This window comes from Pteropus medius, unplaced genomic scaffold, assembly GCF_902729225.1.
Source record: "Pteropus medius unplaced genomic scaffold, Ma_sr-lr_union100, whole genome shotgun sequence".
Classification (NCBI taxonomy): domain Eukaryota; kingdom Metazoa; phylum Chordata; class Mammalia; order Chiroptera; family Pteropodidae; genus Pteropus; species Pteropus medius.
Window position 1 is genome coordinate 15287517 of NW_024349796.1, and position 20089 is coordinate 15307605.

The 20089-nt window shown below is 46.1% G+C and overlaps 1 protein-coding gene across 1 annotated transcript in view; it reads right to left on the reverse strand.

Moving 5' to 3' along the window:
* Window positions 1-3750: 3750 nt before the first annotated feature.
* Window positions 3751-20089, reverse strand: part of LOC120619205 (uncharacterized) — a 47254-nt gene continuing 30915 nt past the window's right edge. Inside the window, exons 8-9 of the transcript XR_005657406.1 lie at window positions 6366-6480; window positions 3751-6137 (exon numbers count right to left, since the gene is read on the reverse strand). The gene's annotated coding sequence lies outside the window, so the exon portion shown is untranslated. The remainder of the gene's footprint in view (window positions 6138-6365; window positions 6481-20089) is intronic.

Sequence of the window (20089 nt, forward strand, 5' to 3'; positions counted from 1 at the left end):
GAAAGTAGAAATCTCTTTATTTGAAAATGTGGTTTATCCCTCTCCCCCCTCACGTCGGGGAGGAATTTGTATAATTGGAACATTCAAGATGAAAAGGCAAGATTTTGTGTTGTTTAGAGGACAGATTCTTGCACCAGGTCATCGAGCTTCTCATCCGGGTTCGAGAACATAGAGCTTAGAGAGCGAGTTAATTTATCTGTTCCTCGTAAAGTTATTAAAAAGATCACTGAAGGCAATGATTGTAAAGTGTTTGAGACACTGATGGGTGTGGACTAACCACTGAACATTTTAGGAAATTGAATTACGTGCTTCGGGAGCCATAACATAATGTTAAAAGGAAAAGCAGGAAGTATAATGGTTATAGATCAGCTGTCCCCAAGACTTCGATTTGTAGAGACTCCGGATGATCGTATCTTCCAGAGGGAAGTGTCTCTACCTTCTGACAAGCAAGGCAAATTACCTCACTGCTGTCAGGCTGCTGTGAGTCTGGGTTACAGACTTCGTAAGGTTCTTTTCGACAGCCAGCCGGGCTTCTCCTACAGTTGGGGTGGAGTCCTCCGCGATCTCGATTGAGTGGCAGGAATATTTGCTTGTAGGGCCAATCTTCCGCGGCATATTTTGAACTACGGTTTTTTTTTTTTCTATTAAGTACTGCTTTTCCATTGTTTTTCAGCTTGGCTTTTTTAGCCTCTTGCCTTGAATAGCTTAAATATCTCGGTCTTTCTAGCTGGCACTTAAAGAAATAACACTAGCAGGCCTGGATATTGTCTCATCCTTTATTGATTTTCTTGAGGGAGAGGTTCCACTTTGTCTGGGAAACAGAACTGAGTTTGGACTCAGCCGGAGGATAACTGTGCCTGTTTTCTTGGCTGATTTCCAGTTTCAGGTCCGGCCAACAAAATCATCTGCAGTGATGAAAACATTTTTGATCCATGCTGCCCAATCGGTAGCCACTAGCCACATCTGGCTGTTGAGCACTTAACGTGTGGTTGGCTAAGCAGCTGAGGAAATGAATTTCTAATTGTATTTGGTCGTAATTAATTTAAAGGTGGCGAGTCATCGTCCAAATGGACACCACGGCTCTTCGCTGTGGCTTGAGGTACAGTAGCTAACAATTTCCGTCCAACTGGAAAGCACGTTAATTCAGATGATGGGATAACTGGAGTGTTCTGGCTCATGAAGACCATCTGTGTGTGTGTCAAGCCCCCCGTGCCCTAGAAGAAGCTTGAATGGGGCAACAGTGCCCTTAACGAAGTGGAGAAGCCCCGTGGCTGGTGACGTAAATGGAGCTGGAGACGGCCACAGCAAGAGGGTGCCCTTCCCCCCTCTTCGGGGCCTCGTCCTTCGACGTCTAACGAGGGGGCCTTGGAGATCGGCACCCGGCATTCTCGGACCTCACTGTCGTCACCATCAATGCACTGAGATTTTCACGAAGCTCTAATGCGTCAGACAGATAAAACCTGGGACGTACGACCCATCCTCAGACCTGATTCCACGTCTCTCTTTCCCTAAAACCCCTTCCGGACACGACAGGACGGTTTGAAAACTGTGATTCCGGCCGATCACTTTGACTTCGTGCGAGGGGAAACCGAAGCCCAGACCAGCGGACGGCTGGCAGGAGGGCGCTTGGCTGCTCAGTCCAATGAGACTAGCGTTCGGGCTTCTCCCAAGTCCCGGTTCCGTGTTCTCCCCGATGCTGCTTCTGCGTGAAGCTTCTCTCTTTTTCAGTCTTTTTAATGCCTCTGAAAATGGGAGCAGCCTGTGCCCGCTAACACAGCAGGTCCTCTAAGTCCTCTGTGGACTTGCTCACTGTTGTGTGCCGTGCCTTTCTTCTGTTTCCTTCCCCATGCTGTGAGTCCCTTAAAAGCGGGAACTATACCATCCATTCCTGTTCTAGTCAGGGCCCAGGATGTAAATATGCCTGCCGTCAACACCCATTTGAATGACGATTCTTGTATGATGAGTCACTTGATTGACAGGTCGCTGGATCGATGGATGCCCGGCAGTGTCCTAGTGCCTTGGGCAAATGCGAAATACAGGAACTAGTCTTTCACTTTAGGAAGCTTGGGGCTGAGCTGGAGAGACAAGGGAGCACAGGGCAGTAACTGCAGTGGGGTCTTTCCAGAGGGCATCTGTATAGAACTTCCTGGAAATTCGATGCCGGCAACTCCCATGCAGAGATTCAGACTAGGAATCACCAGTAACTATAAATTCCTCGGTTGAATTTGTGCACTTATAATTTTGAAAACTGGAGACTACGTTAGCGATCATTTATAATAGTCTTGAATTTCTAGGTCGATGGAGATGTTAGCAAACTGATGATCCAAGGAGTTTGGCTGCATGGCTGCATCCGAGGCAGGGCTGAGGGGTGGAGTGGAGCGAGAGAAACACCCCCACAGAAGCCGCCGTTCTAACCACAGAATGTGGGTGCCGCCGATCCCCGAAACAAAGTGCCCTCTGCCCTGGTGGACGATTGCGAGAGGTGCTTTTGCACTCCTGAGCGGCTTCCACTCTGGATAAACTGGCCACCAGCTCGGGGAGGTAGAGTTGCAGGGTGAGGCTGCCCTTCGGAGGAAAGCAGAGGCCAGGATCGGTGCGGGGAGGATTCGTCAGTAGCCGTATTAGGTATCTATTGCTGTCTAACAAAATACCCCAATACTTAGCAGGTTAGAACATTGATTATTTCATGCAGTTTCTAAGGGACGAGAATCTGGGAGCAGCTTAGCTAGGTGGTTCTGGCTTAGGGTCTCTTATGAGTTTGCAGTCAAGATATCCGCCGTGGCTATGGGCATCTTAGGCTGGACTAGGCTTAACGGATCTGCTCCTGTACTCACTCGTGTGGCTGTTGGCAGGAGGCCCTAACTTCTTGTTGATGATTGACTGGAGACCTCAGTCTCTCTCATACGGGCCATTCCATAGGATTGCACATGACAGGGCATCTTCTCCCCCAGAGCAAGTGATCTGAGAGAGAAAGGCCGCGTGGAAGCCACGGTCTTTTATGATCTAATTTCAGAAGTGGTATATAGCATCACTTCTGCCACATTCTGTTGGTCACAGACACCAGTCCTGGTGGGAGGAGATCGCACAAAGCTGTGACTACCAGGAGCTGGGGCCACTGGGAGCCATCTTGAGGGGGCTGCAACAGGAGTCTTCTGCGGGAAAGTGAGCCCCAACGTGGCTTCAGGTGTGCGGCTATGTCCTCTCTTTAGACTCAGTGTAAATCTTACTTTGTAATATCCAACAAATGACGCCTTCTTACACACGCACAAGTAGAAATCCCTGACATCTATTCTTACACAAGGCACGCTTTCTTGCTGTCTGTGTTTTCCTGAGCTTTCTTCCAGAAACATGCTCTATACCCGCTGCCTTAACCCTCCAATGAGAAGTCATCTGGAGGAGACTGTGATTTCCTATCACAGTTATGCTCGGCCTCTCTCTGATTCTCATCAGAATGATGAGAATTACCTTCTAGTGCATTCTTTGCAAGGAGTTGTGAATAACAGACGTGCAGGTGTTTTGCGGATGATTCAATGGTGAAAATTGTTTCCAATTCTTTACAGGAAAACTGTCCCAGAGTTGCCCACGTAATTGTAATATGCTTGAGTTTTTTATTTGTAAAATAGCTCTGTTTTTATTTATTTAATTTTTATTTTTCTGCGTAGCGGAGTTTGAGCCTTCGTATAACTTCAAAGATAATTTTTTAAAGACGATTTTAGCTTTAAGTAAAATTTTAGTGTCTTGGCCGTGTGTGTGTGTGTGTGTGTGTGTGTGTGTGTGTGTGTTTCTAGATCTTTAAAGCATAAACTACCGACATATAGTCGTATTCTCTGTGTACATGTAATGAAGACTCCTGTCTGTTTATTATTGGTTTTACCGAGGTCCCGTGGTTTTACATTTTCTTCGTAACTACTCTGCATGCATTCATTCATTCGACAAACTTTCATCGAATGCTTACTCTAATCTAGGACCACTCCAGGCGGTGGAGATACAGCCTTGAACTAGAGAGCCACATTCTTGCTCCTTGGTTATTGACATTCTCTTTGAAGAGAGAGAAAATAAGCAATCAAGTAAAAAGGATGATCTCAGATGGTGACGCGTCTCTAGCAAAATAAAACAGATTATTGTGATGGGCCAGCGGCATTTATTTCGATTGGGGTCTTTAGAACCAGGAAGGTCTCTTCGAAGCCGTGAAATTTGAGCCGAGACCTGAATGATGAAAGAGCCAGGGGAAGAAATTGATGGACCAGCAGAACAGAAAGTGACAGCATGCCGAAGCTGGAGTAAATTTGGTGTGGCTGAGGACAGAATAGCAAACCAGTGTGGCTAGAATATTGTGAGAATCGGGTCGGGGGAGGGGAGACATGGGAAAGGGTCCAAAAAAGTAAGATGGGGCCGGATTACGTAAGGTTTTACAGGTCAGAGTAAGGAATTTTGTTATTCTAAGTGCAATGCAATCCACTGGAGAGTTTTAGCTAATATTTAGTTCAAGCTGGGACATAGTTTGCACTCAATAAATATTTGCTGAATAAATCAACAAGCCACGCATTGCTGAGCCATTACGGAGAATACACATCATTTAACCATTTAAAGAATAAAATAGACATTTTTCTCTTAGAGATTACATTTACTACATTTAGGTTTTCTCCATATTGTTTTATTATTGTCTGAGTTTCTGGCCCCAGAGATTCTTGGGTCAGTAGAAAATTCATAAAAAAATCTTCTTCCAGAGATGCCAGAATGCATTCTGCATCGATTAGAAAAAATAAAATGCAGGACCTTCCTGGGCTAAGGGGATGAGATCAGAGACCGCTCGCGTAGGTTTCAGCCAGCCATGCTTGTAATATTGTCATGTGTGAAGTTTCCTACGCCAGCTTTCACAGCACTCTGTTCAGAGTATCACACACTGTGTTAAGTGAGTCACCGAAGGTGGAAACATCTTCACGAGTCACTGAGTAAAAACCATATTGTGTCGGGAGCTCGATCCGAGTAGAAAAACTTGAGAGCCTTACTTCCCTTTTCAAAAATGTTAGAGATCTGATGATCTCAAAATCGCCTTGCAGGCTGTGATTGCGATGATGCTCAGACGAGAGAGTACGTGTCTGTTTCCACAAATGGGTTCGTGCAAATCTTATTACTTCTTTAGAGGCAGAACTGTCAGGACTGGGGAACGTGTCTCTAAGATGGAGGGTGTCCTCTTGCTGGAGGGTGAAGACTCTGAAAGTCTGAGTCGGTTCAGATTACGATTGATGACACGCTCCCTCTTCTCCACGGGCTGGGCAAAACCACGTGATGCTAGGGCTCTGGGTGTATTAGAGTGACGATCCTTCACCCACATTCTCAGCGGATGACGCGACCTCTGACTTCACCATGATGGCTCTTCCCCGCGTGCCCATTGCTCCTACTCACACATTCTTTCCCCTTCTCTGGCATTTCCTCTTGCTCACCCCTCAAACGCCGGTATTTCTTTGGGTTTTGTCCAGGCTCATTTTGCTTCCCGTTGTACACACGCTCCTGTGAGATCTCATCTATTCCCATGGTTTTGATTCATCTACAGGCAGATGGTGCCCACGCTCATGGGCCCCCAGTCAGAACGCCCAGATTAGCGTCGCCAGAGCCGAAATGGTCACCTCTCCTTTCCCAGCTCACCTGCCATCTCGCTGTCACACTGTTCTTCCTCTCAGTCAATAATCTCATTAGCCACCAAGCTGTTTGATGACAGTGCTTGAAGTCATTCTTGACTTCCTCCCTCTAATTCATCACCCACTCTTGTAAACTCAACCATCCAGCTCGAGCTGACCTCTTCAGCTTTCTCCGTAGAGTCTCCCTTCATGCTGCAAGACGCTCCAGCTCTACCGAACTACCTCCAGCTCCTCGAGGCTTCGTCTCATTCTCTCTCCCCTCCAGGTCTTTGCATATCCATCCCTTCTGCCGGAAACACTCTTCCCTTTGCTCATCCCTTCACGTGAATAAAACGGATTTCATTTTTAATCTCGTCATCACTTCGTCCAGAAGTCTCTTCCAGATAGTTTAGATGGCTCCCGACCCCATCTCTCTCCTGTCTGCAGACCACGAGCAGGGTCCATACACCACATGCTAGGGAGAAAAATTCGCAGCTCCCGGAGAATTGGGTCTGTGGGCTGGTGAAAACAGAAATAAACGTTAAAAATATCAAAAACACATTATATGGCTATAAGTGTATAATTTGATTCTCCCAGTAGAAAACTAAATAATAGTAACTAATTATTGCTGAGCCATTGTCAAGTCCCAGGCCCTGTGCAAGGCAGTTTCCAAGCCGAGGGGTACGCTTGTCAGGTCTAGCCTACAAGTGGGGAAACTGAGGCAAAGAGCATTGTCGAGGAACCTACCTCGGATGACAGAGAACATACACGGATGATAAGGATTTAAACATAAGTCATGTGTCTGTGGAGCTTCTGCTTTTCACTCCTAGGGTTGTGCGGCCGCTTCCCGTGTGAAAAGGCTCTTAAAAAACCACAAATGGATTTGAGTCAGCGATAGAGGTAACCTGTTATTGGCAATACTTTTCCATTTTGTGAGGGACGGGGAGGAGAGTTCTTTCTCAATTCTGTGAAGCGTTTTCCCCACCCACTTTGCTCATCGGCACACAACGTGGAAAGTCACGACGAAGGAAGACCATCGTCAAAACTAAAAACAAAACTTAGCGCAGAGCCTGTTCAATCAGCTGGAGGTGCCATTAATTTCAATACCTATCCAATTAAATCCGTTGACAGGCAGCTCATGAATCTTGGAGAGAAATAGATCACTTGAAAGACTCTGGGACCTTTTGGAGCCTTGCTGAGTAATGTGATCTCTCAATGCGCTCACGCTAAATATTAATTTTAATTTGCCGAATATACCCTGGGTGATTGGGAAAATCTATGGGACTTGGTTTTATAGGTTGGTCGCCTTTCCTTTTAAGTGGTTGATAGGTGTAAAAGCGGAGGTGATTAAAATTCACATATGCTGGCAGCAAACTGCTCATTTCTCATGACTTCAGATGAATGAATTCTCATACCTTGGTTGGGGCGGCTTCCGCTTTCTGTTGGTGTTTTGCGATGGTTCGTTTTAGCGGAGATTAGCCAATCTGTGGGACGTCTGCCTACTGCTGTCCAAGCAGTGGCTTTATATTAATATAAAACACGCCTTTAGTCATTTTACTAAACGTCTACTCTCGTATTTAGTTCAGCCGAGACCAGGAAAACAGCAGCCCTTCATCGTAATCTTAACAGCCATTTTTATACATTTCTGTAGCTCTATAAGAAGAGAATGTTTGTAAAGCAACTGAAAAATATTTAATTTCTTAAAAATTTTTTTTAGTTACAGTTGACATCCAATATTAGGTCTACGGCACAGAGGTTAGACGTTTATATAACGTATGAAGTTGATTTATGGTACCCACCTGGCACCATACGTAGTTATCACGATGTCATTGACTCTATTCCCCATGCTGTACTTCACATCCCAGCGACTGTTTTTACAACTGGAGTTTGTCCTTAATGCCTTTCGCCTTTTCCCGCCACCTATCCCAAGCCCCCGCCCATCCGGCAGCCATCGCTTTGTGCTCCGTATCTATGAGTTTGTTTCTGTTTTGTCTGTTCATTTATTTTGTTTGCTAGATTCCCCGTATAAGTGAAATCATATGGTATTTTTATTTATAAATTTCTTAATCATAATCTCTCACTGTCTCGAGACCCTATCCCTCCACCCCAGTTTTCTAAAACCGTGTCAGAATCCAAGAAGACGTCAGAGCACACGTAGTCACATTTATTAAAAGACGATGTCAGCATACGGATGTGAGAAATGGTCCCATGATTTAATCCTCTCTGGGATCTGTGCGTAAGCTTACTGTTTCCCCCATAACCTAGCTTTGCCAAGTGTACCATGGTCATATTGGATGCTGACATTAGGGGGCGCTGGATGAAGGGGATAAGAACATTCTCTGCGCTGTCTTTGCAACTCTCCTATAAATCTCAAATCGTTTCCAAATAAAAAGCTGGGAAAACTAGATATGAGTTGAGAGCTGAGCTGTTATGGGAGCCTGCCAAGGGCTGGAGATGGTGGAGAAGGACGTTTCTGAATGGGAGGGTGGGGATGTCATTGAAATCACATGACTTTAGAGTAGAAATAATACTAATTAGAATAGTGATTGATATTTTCACTCGATTCTTCATAAGAACCAGGTCTGTACCTGGGGGATCTCGTTCACATAATCCTCACGATCGCTTTCGGCTGTCACACCTGGGGGTTGGGGGTACTGTTGGATCTAGCGGGCAGAAGCCAGGGGTGCTGCTGAATGCACCTGCAGTGCACAGGCTGCCCCCTCCCAACAAAGAAGGGTCTGGCTCCAAATGTCATTCTTGCCGATATTGAGAAACCGCCCTAGAAGGATCTAGTAAACAGAAAGCACTTGTCAACAAGTGAGTTTCTCTTCAAGAGGGAATTCAGTGAAAACAAACATTCAGGCTGGGGAAGACGGGAGGCCTGTGCGATGCCGGTGTGAACTCTGAGCTTTCTCTCTGTGCCCGTGTTTGGTGGCGAGTGCATTCAAAAAGCCGAGGGAGAGAGAAGAACCAGAGAAAAGGAGAAATCTGTCCGTTTAACTCGAAAAGAGTAAAATGCCTACTTCTATAATAATTAAAAAAAAAGTCACCGACATGAGAAAAAAAAAATTTAGAGGCTTTAGACACCGACTTAATTCGAAGTCGCAAAGCCATCTTGGGTTAGCTCTCACTCGAAGCCAAAGATTGAGTTGAAATAAACCTTCTCCTTATCTTTTCCTTATTAAAATATTGACTGTGTTTGCTAGAAGATGAAGCAGGGGGCTTTAAGAAGAAAGTTTTAAATAAAAGCAAGCTATTAGAAGAGTAACTACTTAAATATCCTTATATACGACTCATCTTTAATAAACACCTTGAACACCGAGATAAACTGCATCACTAGAATCAGAGGGATCCAGGCTGTTATGTTCGGGTTTTTAGGTGTCTGAGCTGAAGGTGTCAGGGATACTGTTTAGTAAAAATCCTCTCCCTCCCCACTAAGGGTAGAGCACGTTTCTCTACCCGCCGACATTGGATCGTTCATGTGACTCGCTCTGGCCAATGGCACATGAGCAATCAGGACCCAAGCAGAGGCCTGAGATGCACTGCATCCTCTACTGATTCGCCATGAGGAGAGTATGCCTGGGCGGCTGCTTCTCTTTGAGCGTGGACTCCAATAAAACACATGTGGAGCACACTCAGCCCAACCTCCAGCCTGGAGCCAGGCCTGCAGCCTGCTTGGACTCACTCAGCCTGGATCAGGGGAAGCACCAAAGGCCTGCCCATCTGTGAACTTGATCATGACTGCCTCTTACTGCCTATTACTGGGGTGGTTCGTTACACAACATGATGGTGGTGATAATAGTAATGGATTAACAGGTCTTTATGACTTTGCTTTTAAATGAATTCACTACAAATTGGCATTCTGAATAGATATTTGCAAATTCATCTTTTTCCTACAGAGATAATGAGTATTACTTCTGTGTTTTGAGCTGCTGACCGAAACCCATGTTTGTTAGAGCATGGAATTAGCTGCTAGGATGAATCCCTACAAGATGTGGAGATGTCTTTCAAGTTACTTTAGAATCCCTTGGGCGTTTGAATAAGAGTGGCCTTGATTAAGAATTTCTCTTGGCTGCCTGTGGGGCTTTGAAATAGAATAAGCTCTGAGTCAATAAATAATCGGAGCCCCAGTATTATCTAGTACCTTCTGGGAAAAAGCCAAGTGGGTTCATCATCTCAGCCTTCGAATTTCGAGGAACACTTCTGTGTGGCTTGTGAGAGGAGGGATTTAGCAAAGAAGCACAAAACAGCTCTTAGGCTGCCAATGAGCTGCCTAAACAAACTTTATTGATTCTTCGCGATCAGAAATCTCGTTTACATAAAACGAGGAATAATTACATCGCATCTTAATTGTAATCTCTCCTAATTTAATTGAATTTTGACACTAGAGCCCATAGCTGAAGTACAAAGGCAATTTCTTCTAAAAAAGGTTTTTAGGTTCGTTTTCCTCCTCATTCATGGGGTGGGTGGGTACTAGAACCCAAAGTGAAGGAACCATTAAGGGATCTGTGTTAGGTTTTGGACAAGCATACCGACGCGGGTCCAGAGAGTCTGGTTGTGTTTCTCACTGACCGAGCTGTCACTGGAGGATTCGAACGTGCACGTGGAGTGGAGGAGGGCGGATTGTGTTATCAGCGACAGATATTTGCCTTTGGTCATATTCATCTTTCTTTGGAGTACAGGGTGGACCGAAGGTCACCAGAGTCAGAGAATGTTAGAATTCAAAGCCATCTACCTGAGAGGCCAGCAAAGCAGGTCCAACCTGCCATGTAAGAGAGCCAGTCACCCCATCCCCACCCCAAGGCTGTGGGGAGAGTGAATTCCAGAGCTGGGTGATTCATCTGGGGCCCCTGGTTGCTAATTCTGGATACTGCCCAAGTAGGCTTAAGAAAGAGTGTTTGATTGAAAGTTCTCGGACGCAGGAATTGTTAACTATGGCCCTTCGTGGGTAGAGCGTGGCTGGCTGGCCTGGAAAAACAGAAACAGTTGATGCTGTTGCCGTCTGTGGCTTTGGCGCCTCCTCGGGGCCCTGCTGGGTGGGAGCACCCACCTGAGTGCTGTCTTTTCCACAGGAGGTTCCCCCGGCGCTTTTATACCTCCCCCCAGCTCCCGGCCCCCACTGGAGCCCGCGTTTCTCGCAGGATGTCTTCTGACAAAGCTGCCTGGGGTGGCCCGGGGCTTCCCGGTCATGTCTGTCACGGTCACGTGGTTGCCAGGACGCGAGTGTAGGTCAGTGGCTCCTGGCAGGTGATGGTTACATAAGCATCCTGACGGCCGACCAAGTGGAAAGATGGCCCCAGCACATCCGAGGGAAGAGAACACGCCAGAGGCGGCGTGCGGCTGGGGTGCATGCTCGCCAGCCTGGCGGGGAGGTTTCCAGTGAAATGATTTTTCACATCTTTGGAGAAAGCGGGAGAAAAGCTCCTGCATCCGCCAGACTCAGGGTGCCCAAGAGCACAAAGGGTTTTCGCCTCTGCTGGGCTTTGAGGGGTCGGGGTCCGTTTATTTTTATAGTTCCGTATTCTTTCCTCTCATTTCGAGTGACAAGGACTCGATCTCAGTGGAGCAAGAACAGACTGATCGGCCCTCTGGGTGTTCAGGAACAGAAGGTCATCCACGCACTCTGCAGACACGTCCGCCCGGGAGGGAAAGCACAGACAGTCGGTGACCTGAAAATGCTCCCTCTCGTGATTCCCCTGGGCCAGGCCGGTCCCAACGCTCTCCTGGGAGCCAGGGCAACTCACGCAAGGTTAGGACACGGGCTGAGGTCTTCAACCCAAAAGAGAGGGAAGATGGGAGCCGGGATTTAGTAAACAGAGCAGAGAGAGTGACTGAGGATGACAGAGGCAGGAGAAGACTGACGAGGTGGTAGAGGAAAATTGTTGCTTTTTTCCCCTTTAGAAATATTTCTATCCGGACAGCATCTCCGGCAGAAGGGAGGCCTCAGTTCCACTGTATCAAGTTAGCACCAAATATATTTCTTTACTTCTAAGAGCACAGTTTTGTCTACTCGTCAATCAATCAGAGAACAAATAACACGGTTACTAAGAGCTCAGACTCCTGAGTCAAACGGACATGGATTCGAGTCTCATCGGTGGTTCACTATGTTCTCTAAGGCTGCCGTTTTCTCATAATGAAATGAAAAAAAGAATAGTAGCTACTTCACAGAGTTAGCGTGAGCATTTAATGAGGTAACGTGTTGGTGGGCTCAGCACACGTCTGGCTGGTAGATCGCTTGTCGAGTATCAGCTGTTATTATTTAACGAGTACCACAATGAGCAGAGCACCAGCAGGAGTTAAAAAGACACCAAGGATAGAAATGGCCCTTAAGGAACTTAAGTCTGCATCAGGATACAAGATTAACACACATGAAGTAATACTGAACAGCCCAGGGCAGTCTGAAATGGGACGCATGTTTGACACGGCTTTACGAAGCCCGCAGGCATGAAAAGTCGAGATGTTATGGTAAATGATAAGTTAGGCAGGATATAGCAATAGGTACTAGCTGCAGTGTAGACATGAACCGCCCAGGGACATCTTAATAATAGAAGATAATCAGCCCTGGGGGGCGGGGCCTTGGATTCTGCATTTCTAGAAAGCCCCTGAGTGATGCCATGTTATTGGTCCTCACCCAACTCAAGTAGCAAGGACTTAGAGAGGTGCCAGCGTACGTCCCAGGCAGCTAATGAGCCTCCGCGGTGACCGAGGGCTTATGCTACACCCGTGAAGCCGTAAACACAGAGGAAGATAAAAATGAGAAAGAAAGACAGCCAAGAGAAATAGGCCACAAAATCTCTATGCGGAAGGATTTTTGTTTCCTCCTAAATTGTCACTGATCAGAAAAACATCGCCATCACCACCACCACCAACGACAACATTATCTACCTGAAACAACTAAGGGAGAAAATACTCATCAAGCAAGAATGTGATGGTCCAGGACCCAATCTCGATAAGCTAAACAGAGATGGATAATGGAGACATCACGGTGTGGCAGGATCAGTCAGAGAGGACTTCCCGGGTGAATGGCGGGAAGCCAAAGCTAAAAGAAATGACATCAGAGAGTAGGGAGATGGACGGTGACAAAACTCAGGGACAGGACCTCCCAATTCTGCATGCTCTGAGATCTTTCTCTTTATTGTCACACGATTACTCATGCGTCGCTCTCTGATTCCTTTTCGAATTACTCATTCAAGCATTTTTGCGGCGGCCCCTCACCCCACGCCCCAAACACACGCACACAGTAGGTTATTCTCTCTTCTTATAGAAACCAAAATTCTATTTGTCTTGAGTCTTCGGTTTATTATTAGACTAAAGTTAAGCCGAGTTTGCTTTTCCAGCAAGAAAATCAAGCCTAGAAAAGAGTCAGTTCCCCCTAGGTTACAGACCATGAAAATGTTTTCAATGAAGCATGGCAGAAAAGCAGACATAGCCGCACGTTCGTGTGGGCTGTGTGATTCTAGGTAACTATGTGTGTTCACTCTGGTTTATAATGATACCAGGTACGTAGGATGAGCTTCCTTGATGAGGGAATGACACCTGCTTCGGTACCTAATCCAGCTGAGCGGATCTTAAAATATATGCTTTGACTTATCCCTTCTTCCTTCGTGATGTTCCGAAGTCCTACCAAATGAGTTAGACCCATCTAGCTCCTGGAAGCAAATCCAGGGAGAAATTACAGGGAGGGAAAGTAGCTGGTTTGCTGCATACGAGCATCTATTCTGTGACCCCACACGTGGGGCCAGGTCGGGCACTTTGTCCCTGGGACCAGAACAAACAGGTCATTTGGAGAGAAAGGCCCGACTCATCCACAGACCGTGGTCATTGGCAGACTAGAGGGCTCCCCAAAGGGACTGATTCCAGGAGCTTTGAAAGGATTTCTTAGATGACAGAGCCTCCCCCATCGTGCTTACTTATTACAGAATTTCACAGACTGTGGAATAGACTCTGGTTTTGTAATTAGAGAAATTGATAATAATCGCCTGCACTTCGGAGCCTTTTCACCTTCGATGGCATGACGACCACCAAACGCAGCAACGAGTACTACAACGGTTTGTCTTCTGGGGCTCACACTTCCCCGAGTGTTGGCTCTTATGTTTTATGACCGCTTTGCATCTTGCACTCTGATTATTTCCACGTTATCCGTCAGCGCTCTCAAGGTCAGAGGGAGAAATCAAAGTGCCTGCCTTTTCAAATGCCAGTGGCTTGGGTTTTGTTTTCTTCTGCCTTTTTACCTTTTTCATTCTACTCACATTTCAATCGGAGACTGACTCTCAAAGAAGTGAGCATCCTGTGTTTATTGGCCAGCACCGGAGCTGGGCAGGCTGCTGATTGGCCCCACCTCGGGCAATGTCAGAAGCTGGCTTCTCATCCAAGGAAATTTCAAAACAGCTTTCTATATTTGAACACAAGAATCCTGAGTTGCTGATGTTTATCAAAATATCCATTGAAGTTGAAGCATTTTTCCCTAAGCAGACATGGGCTGGAGATAGAACAGACATCCTGGTCTATGTCCTCATCTCAAGTATCATTTTTCGTAGTTTGTTGATGAAAACTGAATAGAAAAAGTGTATCACCCCAGGGCAAAAGAAAAGACAATGGAAAGAGCCCTTGGCTTGGGTCTACCCTCTCTTCCCCACCGAAATCTTGGAAAGCCAAAGACACAAAAGTGAGGAATCGCTTGACGGTCCAGGTCCAGAGCCTCCGACCTTCCTTCTCCCATCCCCTCGCAGTGAAAAATCAGTGAGGGGCGAATTTCTCTTAAGGAAGAGAGTTATCGAGCGAGATTACACGAAGATGCCAGAGTAGGATGCCTTTGAGTCGATCCCTGCCAAGTCAGTGGCCAGTGGCCGAGCAGAAATTGCCCGTGAAGCAAGTCCAGCCCTGGACCCGCACGGCCTGGTCCCAGAGCCCGCCGTTTCCCAAGGAAAAAATAGCAGGATAACAGAGCTGCACGATTCGGGGCATCAGCCGGGAGCACCCTGAGGAAAGCCAGGCCACTGCAGGAACACCGATGGGCCTGAAGACACAGTGGCCAGGAAGTTGTCACAAGTATGCTCTTTGCCACTGGTCCTCTGTCGGGGGTATCTGAGTGGCACACTGTCAGGGGCCACCAATGGGTTCTTAACTATGCACAGAGTTCATCCCATGGGGGCAGGGAAAGTGATTTAATTAGAGAAATCAACGTGAACGCATATGAACAAAGATGAATAAAACAGAGTTTGTGAAAAAGAGACAACACGCATGCAGGCATGGTGTCAGAAAAACGAAAGCTTAAAAAGGGCTCAGAGTGGGGAAAGGGACTCTTTTTTAAAGAGACATTTAGAATATGAATAAAAATGAGAAAACTGTCGCTCCTTTTCTTGGCAAAGACGGAACGATGCTAAAGTCTTCATTTTTACTCACTCGACCAAAATCTGTTGACTATCTCATTACACACAAAAGTCAGCTAAGCCCGAGGATAAAGAGAAGAGAGCGTTTCTCTTTTCCATTCCTGTGGAGAGGGTCACAGACCCTTTAGACAATCTTATTAAGCTGGAGACCCAGGATGGAGGAAGGGTGGAGGAGGAAATGAGTGGAAATGAAGAGATGTTAGTGGCGAAGGGACGAAGACAGAAGAGAAGCAGAGCGTAGTAAATACTCAAAATAAAAACCGAATGCAAATTCATGGACCCCCTAAAAAGGGGGAACGCTAGGTGCTTGAGTTCCCCAGATTATAGACTCCTCATTCATACCCGTCTTCTCTGATAGGAGGATGCTGTTGCAGACAAGAATACTCACTATAAAGTATTCTTGTATAAAGTATAAAGCAAATACTCACTAGAATAAGCGAAAAAAAAAAACACTGTAAGAAAAGACTAGTTATTCTCGGCGTGTTTATGTCTGTTGGTTGTAACAGATTTCATCTCGGGATACTCGGGGGGTATATATTTACAATACTGTCAACTCATCGCCTGTTTTCTTCAAGAAAGGGACACATGCCGGACCAATGCTGGCACAGTATCTGTGTTCTGTACTGTAACAAATAATTCATAGATTCTCTCACGTGACATTGTGTACTGGACAGAACAGGGCAAAGCTCCGATAACCCCTCTGCGAGAACATGCAAACGTTGGTGACTGAACACGAAGAACTTGTTCCGCCAGTCTGATGTCTTCGTCCGTGTTTCTAAGGATTCCGTCTGCGCCGTGTCCCGTTCGACACTACGTATCGATGACGTCGATGATTTCCTAGAGAGCGGGCAATCGCAGCGGGGGAATAGCATCGAGCAAAAGGATGTGGCTAACGCTGTCATAAAAGAATCAGGATCTAGAACTGATGGATTTAAATATAGGTTTCATGGAGCTAGAACCCTGAGAACATAAGAGAATCGTTATATTCTGCAGTGGTACTATGTGTACTTCTGGATGCCATATTTGTCATAGTCTATTTACCGACCGTACCTGCCCTGATGAAGGAGTCAGTATGATAAAGGACTTCCAAATAATCCAACGCAGGGAAGGACTGACGAGGCTGGGGAGCATTCAACAAGGGGAAGTAATTTAAGAGTATCCGTGCCGTTTAAATTATTCAGGAGGATTACATAAAAAGAGATGACATATGTTCTCTGTGGCTTTGGAAAAAAAGAACAGTGGCAACCGAATATGTATTACAGGAAAATGTTGACTGAGCTTAACGAAGCTTTTTACCATCGATTGCTAAAAGCAAAACACGAACCAAAAAAACCCATGAAATAAAATGTTTGGGGAGTATGACAAATTTCTCATTATTAGAGGTATCTTAGTAGATATCCCAGTGGGTAACTCAAAGACCACTCGATTTCATCTTAAACAGAGCCATGCTTCAGAGTCTAGTGGGACTGAACGCCCTCTACGGGATTTGAAAATGGAATTCCCAGTGGAGGCGACGGTTTGGGGACCTGGCCCTCAACTTCCTTCATGTAAAATTATCTCTTAGATTCTTTCCAATGAAAAATTCTAATGCTATTATGCTCTGAGCCTTTTAAATTCATTTCCATGAGCCTGCATGAGTCAGGATAAGTTAGGTCATATCACGGGAACTAACAACTACAATATCTCAGTAGCTCAGAGTCACAATGGTGTGTTTCTTGCTTGTCCGTCTCAGGGCAGGGGAGGTCCTTTAGAATCCGAAGCATCTGGCTTGTGCAGCTGGCAGAGAGAGGATTCAGTCAATTACGCACTGGCTCTGGCAGGCTTCGGCCTTTCTAGAACTAGTCACAGGACTCACTCAGCCACTCAGGGAACAAGCCTTGTGTGGTCTTCCTAGTGCTCAGATCTGCGGTCATCCCGAGAAGTGACTAATGACCATCTGAAATTAAGATGGATGGATTCTTGCCTTCAAAAAACACAAAAGGCTTAAAGGAAATAACACTGATTTCTCTGCTGGGGTCAGGTCCTGTCTCTGTCTTGAACTTTCTCTGTGACTCTGGGTGAGTCACTTTACCTTTTTTTCCCTCAGTTTCTATAACAAGAAGAATCTCTTTCTCTCAGGATTGTTATTTCGATACAAGTCAAGAAGCAGAAATGTAATTCAGAAGATTTTAACAACCGCATGGATGGAGTGGATAATGTATAAACGCTCCACGCCAACACTGAAGAGAAACAACCCAACAGCTGAGGGCCCCTTGTGTATTGAAGGAATTCTAGTCATTTTATAAATGTAAGAAGCGTCTGCGTGCGTTTAGTATTTAGTATAGCTGTTTCCCACACTTTTCAGGGAGCAAGGTGAAAGCAATTAAGCTAGTCCATGTCACCAACACAGGGGAGGCTGGCGCCCCCAAAAGGAGGTCTCTGCAGACACTCAGAGTCCAAGTCAGGACCAGAAGAAACAGCCCCTGGCTCCCTCCCCCTCCGCGTGCCAGTTCACCACTCTCTGTCCCTCTGGCTGTCCTCTCGTCTTCACTCCTATTTCAACTGCTCTACAAGGTCTTGGCGCGGACGATGGAGAAAGCAGGGTACTTGGGCAGTGGACGAGCAGCCTTTCTGCCAACGGCCTTCTCAGAAATAGTTCCAGTTCACCCGTGACCCGGCCTGCCCCCATGGAGAGGTCACTTGAGGGAGGCTGGCCACATGACACAGATGTTTTGGTCCAAAGTCGCAGATGGCCCAGGCACCCGCGCCCCTACGGATGGCTGAGTAGTGACCGCGGCAGCCAGGAGTGTAGGCCCAGGTCCCTGTGCCTCCAGCCGGGGGATATCCCGTCCTCGGGGGACTGCCTGTGACTTGGACGGTGACTTGGAAAGTCTGGCAGCGCAGGCTGCAGGCCGGACAGGGCGACCGCAGATCCTCGGGGTTTGCTCTCGCATCGGCAAATGCGTCCTGGCACCCGGGACACGAGCAGCCCCGGGGGAGCCGGACAGGTGTCCTGCGCAGGGCAGGGAGGGATGCGCGCTCATGCTCACACATCACACGTGCTTGTCAGCCTAAGAGAATGTATCAAAGACTCAAACGGGAGATCATCAAAATGCAGGCAGGCGTCGTGCCGGCCTTTTCGGACCTCAGAAATCACCTGGGGAGACAAGACATAAACCTATGGAACAACCAGGAAAAATTGCAAGGCAGTATAGAATATAACAAAAATGGTAGAATTCAGACGAGAGGGTCTAGAACTGGATCTGCATTACTGAGACGTTTTCGTAGCTAATTGGTAGTGTGGCTCATGCCTAAAATCTGACTCTTCCCACTAGTCCAGCTTCTTCCAATCTAATATAAGCAGTTTCTTCTCAACTAGCTAGAAAGCTTTCTCCTCCAAACAAATCAGTAGATAAACACCTTTCACAGGGAGCAACTAACTACTCTTCTTTAAGACTAAGGCACATATGCACACCCAAGGTATTTGAAATGATCGGAATGAACTTTTCCCTTAATATTGATATTTCATCCTTTATAATATTCAATTGATAACCAAGTATCAAACTGTCATTCTGACCAAGTGCTACTCTTTTCTATGCCTTTATTTAATGAAAATAATGCTGCTCGTCATAATATCATGTCAGTTCTGACTTGGGTTATCAAAGCAGGGAGAAGTTTTGGAGTGTGACCACAGAAAGACACCACCTGTCTAATCCCATTACATAACACCTGCATGTCACTCTCTGTTGAGGACGTAGTGGACCCTTCTCACCCCGCTCAATGTGACGGAGCTAACAGCAGGTGCTCAGCTAAATGCTGGGTGAACATCTTCATTTAATGGGTCCTCTGCACTCATCTTGTTCTTGAGCACATGAAAGCGAGGTGCTCACATCAGCCTGGGTGGGAAATATGTCTTCTGCTTTAGTGGTTCTGGTTTGAGAATCCATTCCTCCAAATCGACTCTTAGAGAAGCATTCTTTTCTTCTATTGGGTCATACGAATGGGATGCAGGAAGCAGGGGTTGAGTGTTTTCTTTCATCTGAACTCTCAGAATGATAGGCGAGAATTCCTTATCTTTGCTGAAGTCTGACAAATGATAGAAAAGTCAAAACTAACACAAGACTGGTAGGAGAAGAGAGACTCGCGGGCAAAACTCGCCCCGGAAAAATTCTAAGAACCAGGTCTCATCCTGCAAGACACGCTCAGTCCTCTCACCATTTTTCTTTGGCTGTCTCGTGATTCAGGCTCTTTAAGAGACGCTCAATTGACCATGTTGATCCAACTGCCTAGCTGATTTCTTAAAGTGCTCAATACAATTGTCATCTGGACACAGATGATGCTACGTTTAAATGGCGGCATTTTCACGGAGTATGAATGGGGTGAATATTTCATCACAATCCACCCACAGGGCTGCACATGAGACCCTTTCTTCCTTGATCCTATTTTTAGAGAGCACATGTTATATACACGACACTTGCACCTGTCATCAGTAGGTTCAAGAGCCGACGGCCCATTTATGCTGAAACTGTACGTATGGCCACATGGTGAGGCCTGGACTGGGGCCGAGGTTGTGGGAAGGTCACGATGGCCCATGACTTTCAGACAAGGACACTCTTAGACATGGCCCTTCTAGCTGGCCCCTCTTACCTGAAGGCCCTTGACTCAGAGTTAAAAACTAATATCTTAAGGGGGTCATAAGCAATTGCTTTGCAGGAAGGAAATACTTTTCGGGTTAATTTGTTTTAAAAAAACAATATACATACATACAAATGCATAGTCTTATATAATATGTACCTACACGGGGAAGATTTAAAATTGGTACCAAATTTAACAGAATTTGGAGAGAGAGGAAAACACTATGAAAGAATATTTTAATTTTCGCCGTATGACCGTTGGTATCGTTTGAATTTTTAACACCTAAGAGGTTTTCATTACCACTTGTGTAAATTTAAATCTCTTGGCACAGAAGCTGTTACATAATATAAACTTAAAGGAGAAAAAAAAGAAAGAGAAAGGGAGGGAAAGGGAGAAGGAGGGAAGGAAGGACAAAGGAAAGGAACAGAAACAGAAAAGAAAGGGTCCGGTGCACATTATCAAGAGCCA